An 11558-nucleotide genomic window follows, 5' to 3' on the forward strand; every position below is an offset into this window, starting at 1 on the left:
ACAGTTCTATGATAATGTGATTGACCCGAAAGTTCATCACTTGTTTTAGAAATAAATCTCGTGTTTCGAGGCTTGAAACCTTCTTTTTACCTCACCTCGATTTGGTACGTGGTCCAGACCTATATCCGGAAAGTCTTTTATGTAAAAATATGAGAAATAGAGATTTCTAGAGTTAAAATATGATTTTTGGTTGACTTTGGTCAACATTTTGAGCAAACGGACCCGGATCCGTGTTCCGACGATCCCGGGAGGTTTGCAGTAAAATATGGGATTTGAGCGTATGCCCGGAAATGAATTCCGAGGTCCCAAGCCTTAGAAATCAATTTTTGAAAGAAATTGTTTTGCTGAATTATCTATGAAATAAAGAGAAGAATTAATGTTTGAAACCATTGGTATCGGGCCTGTATTTTGGTTCCGGAGTCCGGTACAAACTTGTTATAGTATTTAAAGGATAACTGTGAAATTTGGTGAAAAATGGATTTTATTTGACGTGATTGGGGCCTCCGGTCGAAGAGTTATGAACTTTAAAGTGTTCTTGATGAAAATGATGAGTTTTGAGGTTTAATTCGTAGTTTTACATGTTATTTTCATGATTTGGTTGCACGAGCAAGTCTGTATGTTGTTTTTAGGTTGGTATGCATGTTTGGTTTGGAGCCCCGAGGGCTCGGGTGAGTTTTGGATAGGCCACGGAGTGAAATTTGGACTTAGGAAGTTGCAGGTTTTTAACTGGGTATGTTGCAGGCCTGCAGGTTCCGCATTTGCGAAGCCTGGCTCGCAAATACGAGAATTATGTCGCAAATGCGAAAAGCCCAGGGCCAACATTACCTCGCAAATGCGAGGTACACTTCACAAATGCGATGTCTCCAGTAGGTGCCAGTTGTCGCAAATGCGACACCCCCTTCGCAAATGCGAGTTCGCAATTGCGAACATATGATCGCAAATGCGAAGGTAGCAGGTTCCTTAAGGGTTCGCAATTGCGAACCCTGGTCGCAATTGCGACATCTGCGACCTGCAAATTCATAACTTAGCCGAAAATCTTTCATTTTTCAAACCCTTTCAAAACTAAAACACTATTGGCCGATTTTTCAAAGACAAGTACTCTTCCAAATCGATTGTAAGTCATTTCTAACTTGTTTTCATCAATCTTTAACATCTTTTCTCATGATTTCAACTCAAAATCAAAGGTTTTCATGGAAAAAAATTGGGTGTTTTGGGTAGAACCTAGGTTTTTCAAATTTTGGAGATTTGGACCTCAATTGGAGGTCCCATTTCAAAATTAATTGTATATTTGGTTTCGTGAGGGAATGGGTAATCAGGTTTTGGTTCGAACCTCGGTTTTTGACCATGTGGGCCCGGGGGCGATTTTTGACTTTTTGGAAAAAACTTTAGAAAACCTATTTTCATGCATTGGAATTGATTCATTTAGCATTTATTGATATAGTTAAGTAACTTGTGGCTAGAAACGAGCGGATTGGTGGTGGAATCAAGGGGTAAAGCGATAGTTGAGACTTGAATTGTGTTTGTGGCATCGAGGTAAGTGTTTGGTCTAACCTTAACTTGAGGGATTAGGAGTCGTGTCCTATTTGCTATGTGTTATTTGTTGAGTACGACGTATAGGCATGGTGATGAGTATCTATACGTTGTTGTCAAGCATGCCCGTGGGCCTTATATTATGATTATTTTGACTCCGTTTGTATTGTTCATGCCCTTTTGTGATGATATCTATTGTTGAGTAAAGTTTGTAGAAGTAATAGTTATATTTGAACATTGAGGAGCGTTGGCTCAAGTTGTATAATGAATTATGGAGGTATAATTGGCAATTGAACCTTATAGAGCATTGGCTCAAGTTGTGAAGTAAAAGTAAAAAAAGAGAGAAGAGAATTGTTATATTGTCTCATTTGCCGGGATGTTGTTGCTTTTAATGTTATCTCCCTTGCCGGGATGTTGATGCTTTTGACATTGTTCCTTTGCCGGGATTTGATTGTTGAATTATTGTTTCCTTGCTGAGATTTTATCGAAATTTTATTTATTTCCTTGCCTTATTGCTTGTGATTGTTGTTTGGGTGAGGAAGAGTGTTAAAGCACGAAGGGTGATGCTGTGTATCATTTTGGTGAGAGAGTGTTAAAGCATGAAGGGTGATGCCGTGTATTATTTTGTGAGGAAGAGTGTTAAAGCACGAAGGGTGATGCTGTGCCGCACGATGTACAATTCCGTGCCGATTATATTGATTTTATGGTGAGGACGAGAGTAAAAGCACGAAGGGTGATGTTGTGCAGTTTATATTGATTCTTATGGTGAGGACGAGAGTAAAAGCACGAAGGGTAATGCCGTGCACTGGCTTGGTTTCTGATTCTTGTTGATAATTGAGATGTGGTGTTCTTCATATTTACTTGCTGTCTTTTCATTTTTAAATGATGTTTCCCCGCAGCATGTTTCCCCCTCCCATGTCTAATTGTACATTCCTGCTTTTACTTTCCGCCGTATATGATTTAACTACAGAGGTTTAATTGGTAGTCTGGTCCTAGCCTCGTCACTACTTTGCCGAGGTTAGGCTAGGCACTTACCAGCACATGAGGTTGGTTGTGCTGATACTACACTTTGCACTATTTGCAGATCCCGGAGCAACAACATTCGGAACTTAGCTTGGGTGGCTGCTTCAGTCCATACGGAGATCCAAGGTAGTCCTGCAGGCGTCCGTAGGCCCTAGCGTCTCCCTCTATCCTTTCGTATTGTTTCACTTTTGTATTCCAGAACAGTACTGTAGTTATTTTTCAGACCTTGTTTATAGTATCCCTAGATCGTCTGTGAAGTTGTGACACCAATTCTGGGTAGTCTTTGCTTAAGAAATTGTGTTGGACATATTTAAATGGTTTTATTATTTCTTCCGCTTGTTTAAATTCCGCTGTTTATAAATTGTTGTTTCATAATTGTTAAAGGATTAAAAATGGAAAAAGGGTAATCTGTTCAAACGGTTGGCTTGCCTAGCTTTCACTAGTAGGCGCCATCACGACTCCCGAGGGTAGGAAATCCGGGTCGTGACAAGTTGGTATTGGAGATCTAGGTTATATGGGTCTCACAATTCACAGATAAACTTAGTAGAGTCTGAGGGATCGGTACGAAAATGTCTGTATTCATCTCCCAGAGGCTACAGAGTTAGGAAAAACATCACATCTATTCTTTCGTGTCGTGCAGTTTGGTTTCTCAATGCTAATTGAATTTCTACTCTGTTCTTTCGCAGATAGCGAGAACGCGCGCTTCCTCATCCATTGATCAGCAGCCCGAGCCCCCAGCAGTAGCTCTTACGAGGGGCAGAGGGCGAGGCCGAGGCCGTGCTAGAGGCCGAGGTAGGGGCAAAGCTCAGCCTAGAGCAGCAACACCAGCGACAGAGCCTCAGGTTGAGTTTGATAATGAGGTTCCGGCCCAGGCACTTCCAGTGGGCCCAACTCAGGTCCCAGAGGGGTTTATTGCTACCCCAGTACTCCAGGATGCTCTGGTCCGTCTAGTGGGCCTTATGGAGAGTGTCACCCAGCCAGGCTTGCTTCCTGTAGCACCAGCCGTCTCTCAGGTTGGAGGAAGAGCCCAGACTCCTGCTACTCGCACTTCGGAGTAGATGACTCCCTAGTTTCAGACTCCAGCAGCTCAACCAGTTGGAGCAGTTTAGCCAGGTGTGGTAGCTCAAACCAGTGATGGAGCAACTATGTCTACCGATGCCTTGTGGAGATTGGACAGGTTCACCAAGCTCTTCACTACCACTTTCAGCGGTGCATCTTCTGAGGATCCCCAGGATTATTTAGACAGTCGTCACGAGGTTCTCAGGAACATGGGGATAATGGAGACCAATGGGGTCGACTTTGCTATTTTTCGCTTATCTGGATCCGCCAAGACTTGGTGGAGGAATTATTGTCTGGCTAGACCAGTTGTGTCACCAGCTTTGACTTGGGAGCAGTTTTCTCAGCTATTTCTGGAGAAGTTTCTTCCTGTCACTTAGAGAGATATCTATCGGAGGCAGTTTGAGCGTCTCCGGCAGGGTTCTATGATTGTTACTTAATACGAGACTAGATTTATCGATTTGGCCCGTCATGCTCTACTTATACTCCCCACTGAAGAGAGAGAGAGAGAGAGAGAGAGAGAGAGAGAGAGAGAGAGAGAGAGAGAGAGAGAGAGATGAGGTTCATTGAGGGGCTCATCCAACCTATTCGACTTCAGATGGCTAAGGAGACATGGAGTGAGATTTCTTTTCAGGAGGCGGCCAATGTGGCTAGGAGAGTTGAGATGGTTCTATCACAAGGAGGTGGTCAGGGGTCTGACAAGAGGCCTCGTCATTCAGGAAGATTCAGTGGTACCTCGTCTGGAGGCAGGGATTCGTATGGTAGAGGCCATCCTCCTAGGCCTTTTCAGTCAGCACTTCAGGTTTCTCACGGCGCTTCAGGTGGCCGTGGTTCTCATATGCAGTATTTTGATCAACAGTCCTACAGTGCACCACCAGCTCCTATTAGTGCACCACCGCTCCAGAGTTTTCGGGATGGTCATTCAGGTCATCAGGGTTAGCAGTCTCAGTAGCCCAGAGCTTGTTATACTTATGGTGATATGGGTCACATTGCTAGGTTTTGCCCTCGAGCATCGAGCAGCTCTCAGTATCAGGGTTCCCGTGCCATGGTTCAGGCACCGAGTGTTCCACAGCCCGCTCAGCCAGCTAGAGGTGGAGGTAGAGGTGCTAGAGGTGGAGGTAGAGGTATTAGAGGTGGAGGTCAGGCCGCTAGAGGTGGAGGCCAGCCAGCAGGAGGCCATCCCAGAGATGTGGTTCAGAGTGGTGGGGCCTATCCCCGATGTTATGCTCTTCCAGCCAAGCTTGAGGCTGAGGCTTCCGATGCAGTTATCATAGGTACTATTTTGGTTTATAGTAGAGATGCTTTAGTTCTATTTGATCTAGGGTCTACGTACTCCTTTGTGTCATCTTATTTTGCACCGTATCTGGTCACGCCTAGTGATTCTTTGAGTACTACTATATATGTGTCTACACCGGTGGGTGATTCTATTGTGGTAGATTGTGTCCATCGTTCATGTATAGTTGGGATTGGGGGTCTTGAGACTCGTGTAGATTTGTTATTTCTGGACATGGTTGATTTTGATGTCATATTGGGGATGGACTAGTTATCACCTTACCACGCTATCTTGGACTGTCATGCCAAGACTGTGACCTTAGCCTTGCCGGGTGTACCTCGTTTAGAGTGGAGAGGGACTCCTGGTCATTCTACTCGTAGTGTTATCTCATATATGAAGGCTCGGCGTATGGTCGAGAAGGGGTGTTTGGCCTATTTGGCATATGTTCGTGATTCTAGTGCCGAGGTTTCTTCTATTGATTCTGTGTCTGTTGTTCGCGAGTTTCCTGAGGTATTTTCAGACCTGCCGGGTATTCCACCCGATAGGGATATTGACTTCTGCATTGATTTGGCTCCGGGCACTCAGCCCATTTCTATTCCACCGTATCGTATGGCCTCGCCTGAGTTGAAAGAGTTGAAGGAGCAGGTGCAAGACTTGCTTGAAAAAGGTTTTATCAAACCTAGTATTTCGCCTTGGGGTGCGTCAGTGTTGTTTGTTAGGAAGAAGGACGGATCGATGAGAATGTGTATAGATTATCGGCAGTTGAACAAGGTTACAATCAAGAATAAGTATCCATTGCCGAGGATTGATGATTTGTTTGATCAGCTTCAGGGTGCCAAGGTATTTTCGAAGATTGACTTGAGATCTTGCTACCATCAGTTGAGGATTAGGGCATCCGAATCCCTAAGACAACTTTCCGCACTCGGTACAGGCATTATGAGTTTTTGGTGATGTCATTCGGGTTGACAAATGCCCTAGTAGCTTTTATGAATTTGATGAACCGAGTGTTCAGGCCTTACTTGGATTCGTTCATGATAGTTTTCATTGATGATATTTTGATTTATTCCCACAACCGGGAGGAGCATAAGCAGCATCTGAGAGTGGTCCTCCAAACTTTGAGAGATAGTTAGTTGTATGCGAAGTTTTCGAAGTGCGAGTTCTGGTTGAGTTCAGTTGCATTCTTGGGTCATGTTGTATCAACAAAGGGTATTCAGGTAGATCCGAAGAAGATTGAGGCAGTCAAGAACTGGCCTAGACCAGCATCAGCTACAGAGATCCGGAGTTTCTTGGGTTTGGAAGGCTATTATCGCCGGTTTGTGGATGGGTTTTCATCTATTGCAGCCCGATGACCAGGTTGACCTAGAAAGGTGCCCAATTCAAGTGATCGGGCGAGTATGAGGCGAGCTTTCAGAAGCTCAAGACAGCTTTGACTACGGTGCCAGTGTTGGTTTTGCCCACAGGTTTAGGGCCTTACACAGTTTATTGTGATGCATCTCGTATTGGACTTGGTGTGGTATTGATGCAGGATGACAATGTCATTGCCTACGCTTCGCGACAGTTGAGGATTCATGAGAAGAACTATTCGGTTCATGATTTGGAGTTACCAGCCATTGTTCACATGTTGAAGATTTGGAGGCATTATCTATATGGCGCGTCATGTGAGATGTTCATAGATCACAAGAGTCTGCAATACTTGTTCAAGTAGAAGGAGCTAAATTTGAGGCAGGGAAAGTGGCTGGAGTTGTTGAAAGACTATGATATCACCATCTTATATCATCCGGGAAAGGTCAATGTGGTGGCCGATGCTTTAAGTAGGAAGTCAGCCAGTATGGGCAGTCTTGCTTATATTCTGGTCGGTGAGAGACCGCTTGCTTTGGATGCTCAGGCTTTGACCAATCAGTTCGTGAGGTTGGATGTTTCTGAGCCCAGCCGTGTGTTAGCTTGCACAGTCACTCATTCTTCATTATTAGAGCATATCCGAGATCGGCAGTATGATGATCCTCATTTGTGTGTCCTTAGGGAAACGGTGCAGTACGGAGGTGCCAAACAGGTTACATTAGGAGATAATGTAGTTTTAAGACTGCAGGGTCGAGTTTGCATGCCTAATGTGGACGGGCTCCAGGAATTGATTTTAGAGGAGGCCCATAGTTCCCGGTACTCTATTCATCCGGGCGCCGCTAAGATGTATCAGGATTTGTGGCAGTATTATTGGTGGAGGAGAATGAATAAGGACATTGTTGCATATGTGGCTCGGTGTTTGAATGGTCAACAGGTTAAGTACGAGCATCAAAGGCCTGGTGGTTTGTTCCAGAAGATTGAGATTCCTGAGTGGAAGTGGGAGCGTATCACTATGGACCTTGTCGTTGGGCTCCCACGGACTCAGAGGAAGTTCGATGCAGTGTGGGTTATTGTTGATAGGCTGACCAAGTCAGCACATTTCATTCCTGTGGTAGTCTCCTATTCTTCCGAGAGGTTAGCTGAGATCTATATCCGGGAGATTGTCTGTCTTCATGGTGTGTCCGTGTCTATCATTTCGGACCGAGGTACGCAGTTTACCTCATATTTCTAGAGAGCCGTTCAGCGAGAGTTGGGCACAGAGGTTGAGTTGAGCACTATGTTTCATCCTTAGACGGATGGGCAGTCCGAGCGGACTATTCAAATTTTGGAGGATATGCTCCGAGCTTGTGTCATTGATTTTGGAGGCCCGTGGGATCAGTTTTTGCCTTTAGCGGAGTTTGCCTACAACAACAGCTACCAGTCGAGTATCCAAATGGCTCCTTACGAGGCTTTATATGGTAGGCGGTATCGGTCACCGGTGGGATGGTTTGAGCCGGGAGAGGCTCAGTTGTTGGGTACGGATCTAGTACAGGATGCCTTGGATAAGGTTAGGATCATTCAGGATAGGCTTCGTACGACCCAGTCCAGGTAAAACAGTTATGCCAACCGTAAGGTTCGAGATTTGGCATTTATGGTTGGTGAGCGGGTATTGCTTCGGGTGTCACCCATGAAGGGCGTGATGAAATTTGGGAAGAAGGGCAAGCTTAGCCCTAGGTTCATTAGCCTGTTTAAGATTCTTGATCGAGTGGGAGAGCTTGCTTACAGACTTGCGTTGCCGCCGAGTTTATCAGCTGTGCATCCATTGTTTTATGTGTCTATGCTTCGGAAATATCACAGCGATCCATCCCACGTGCTAGATTTCAGCACTGCCCAGTTGGACAAGGATTTGTCCTATGAGGAGGAGCTGATAGCTATTCTAGACCGACAGGTTCATCAGTTGAGATCGAAAAGTTTTCCTTCTGTTCGTGTTCAGTGGAGAGGTCAGCCTACTGAGGCATCGACCTGGGAGTCCGAGTCCGATATGCGGAGCCATTATCTCCATCTTTTCCCCGACTCAAGTACTTCCTTCTTATGTCCGTTCGAGGACGAACAATTGTTTTAGAGGTGGAGGATGTGATGACCCGAAAGGTCATCACTTGTTTTAGAAATAAATCCTGTGTTCCACAGCCTGAAAACCTCTTTTTTACCTCACCTCAATTTGCGTGCGTGGGCCCGGACCTATATCCGGAAAGCCTTTTATGTGAAAAATATGAGAAATAGAGATTTCGAGAGTTAAAATATGATTTTTGGTTGACTTTGGTCAACATTTTGATCAAACGGACCCGTATCCGTGTTCCGATGATCCCGGGAGGTTTGCAGTAAAATATGGGACTTGGGCGTATGCTTGAAAATGAATTCCGAGGTCCCAAACCTTAGAAATTAATTTTTCAAAGAAATTGTTTTGCTGAATTATCTATGAAATAAAGAGAAGAATTAATGTTTGAAACCATTGGCATCAGGCCTGTATTTTGGTTCCAGAGCTCAGTACAAACTTGTTATAGTATTTAAAGGATAACTATGAAATTTGGTGAAAAATCGAGTCTATTTGACATGATTGGGACCTCCGGTCGAAGAGTTATGAACTTTAAAGTGTTCTTGATGAAAATGATGAGTTTTGAGGTTTAATTCGTAGTTTTACATGCTATTTTCATGATTTGGTTGCATGAGCAAGTCTGTATGATGTTTATAGGTTGGTATGCATGTTTGGTTTGGAGCCCCAAGGGCTCGGGTAAGTTTTGGATAGGCCACTGAGTGAAATTTGGACTTAGGAAGTTGTAGCTTTTTAACTGGTATGTTGCAGGCCTGCAAGCCTGCAGGCTTCGCATTTGCGAAGCTTGGCTCGCAAATGCGAAAAGCCTAGGGCCAGCATACCTCGCAAATGCGATGTACACTTTGCAAATGCGATGTCTCCAGTAGGTGCCAGTTGTCGCAAAAACCCTTAAGGAACCAGCAAATGCGAGTTCGCAATTGCGAACATATGATCGCAAATGCGAAGGTAGCTGGTTCCTTAAGGGTTCGCAATTGCGAACCGTGGTCGCAATTGCGACATCTGCGACCAGCAAATTCATAACTTAGCCGAAATGCTTTCATTTTTCAAACCCTTTCAAAACCAAAACGCTCTTGGGCGATTTTTCAAAGACAAGTACTCTTTGAAATCGATTGTAAGTCATTTCTAACTTGTTTTCATCAATCTTTAACATCTTTTCTCATGATTTCAACTCAAAATCAAAGGTTTTCATGGGGAACATTGGGTATTTTGGGTAGAATCTAGGTTATTCAATATTTTGAGATTTGGACCTCGATTGGAGGTCCCATTTCAAAACAAATTATATATTTGGGTTCGTGGGGGAATGGGTAATCAGGTTTTGGTTCGAACCTCGGGTTTTGACCATGTGGGCGCGGGGACGATTTTTGACTTTTTGGTAAAAACTTTAGAAAACCTATTTTCATGCATTGGAATCGATTCATTTAGCATTTATTGATATAGTTAAGTAACTTGTGGATAGATACGAGCGGATTGGTGGTGGAATCAAGGGGTAAAGCGATAGTTGAGACTTGAATTGTGTTCGTGGCATCGAGGTAAGTGTTTGGTCTAACCTTAGCTTGAGGGATCAGGAGTCGTGTCCTATTTGCTATGTGTTATTTGTTGAGTACGACGTATAGGCATGGTGACGAGTATCTATACGTTGGTGTCAATCATGCCCGTGGGTCTTATATTATGATTATTTTGACTCTGTTTGTATTGTTCATGCCCTTTTGTGATGATTTCTATTGTTTTGTAAAGTTTGTGGAAGTAATAGTGATATTTGAACATTGAGGAGCGTTGGCTCAAGTTTTATAATGAATTGTGGAGGTATAATTGGCAATTGAACCTTATAGAGCATTGGCTCAAGTTGTGAAGTAAAAGTGAAAAAAGGAGAAGAGAATTGTTATATTGTCTCGCTTGCCGGGATGTTGTTGCTTTTAATGCTATCTCCCTTGCCGCGATGTTGAAGCTTTTGACATTGTTCCCTTGCCGGGATTTGATTGTTGAACTATTGTTCCCTTGCCGGTATTTTATCGAAATTTTATTTATTTCCTTGCCTTATTGCTTGTGATTATTGTTTGGGTGAGGAAGAGTGTTAAAGCACGAAGGGTGATGCCGTATATCGTTTTGGTGAGAGAGTGTTAAAGAACGAAGGGTGATGCCGTGTATGATTTTGTGAGAAAGAGTGTTAAAGCATGAAGGGTGATGCCGTGCCGCACGATGTACAATTCCGTGCCGATTATTTTGATTTTATGGTGAGGATGAGAGTAAAAGTACGAAGGGTGATGCCGTGCAGTTTATATTGATTCTTATGGTGAGGACGAGAGTAAAAGCACGAAGGGTGATGCCGTGCACTGGTTTGGTTTCTGATTCTTGTTGATCATTGAGATGTGGTGTTCTTCTTATTTATTTGATGTCTTCCCATTTTTAAATGATGTTTTCCCGCAGCATGTTTTCCCCTCCCATGTCTAACTGTACATTCATGCTTTTACTTTCCGTCGTATATGATTTAACTGCACAAGTTTAATTGGTAGTCTGGTCCTAGCCTCGTCACTACTTCGCCGAGGTTAAGCTAGGCACTTACCAGCACATGGGGTCGGTTGTGCAGATACTACACTCTACACTGTGTGCAGATCCCGGAGCAGCAACATTTGGACCTTAGCTTGGTTGGCTGCCTTCAGTCCATACGGAGATCCAAGGTAGTCCTGTAGGCGTCCATAGGCCCTGGCGTCTCCCTCTATCCTTTCGTCCTGTTTCACTTTTGTATTTCAGAAACAGTACTGTAGTTATTTTTCAGACCTTGTTTGTAGTATCCCTAGATCGTCTATGAAGTTGTGACACCAGTTTTGGGTAGTCTTTGTTTAAGAAATTGTGTTGGACATATTTAAATGGTTTTATTATTTCTTTTGCTTGTTTAAATTCCGTTGTTTCATAATTGTTAAAGGATTAAAAATGGAAAAAGGGTAATCTGTCAAAACGGTTGGCTTGCCTAGCTTTCACTAGTAGGCGCCATCACGACTCCCGAGGGCGGGAAATTTGGGTCATGACAGATACAAATACTGTGGGTAAAATATATAAAAGAAATCCAACAGGTATACAACACATAGTTTTAGATTATGGCACTGACCCCATTGTCATTCTAATGACAACACTCTCTGTGTGGTCGACAAAACAAGATTTTAACTCCAACTCATATAGAAACCACCTCATACATATTTTTGCAAGTGTCACACTTAGGGTGTTCATAAAAACATGAAAAATCGAACCAAACCG

Source organism: Nicotiana tabacum, chromosome 11 (genome assembly GCF_000715075.1).
Source record: "Nicotiana tabacum cultivar K326 chromosome 11, ASM71507v2, whole genome shotgun sequence".
In the NCBI taxonomy this organism is placed as follows: Eukaryota; Viridiplantae; Streptophyta; class Magnoliopsida; order Solanales; family Solanaceae; genus Nicotiana; species Nicotiana tabacum.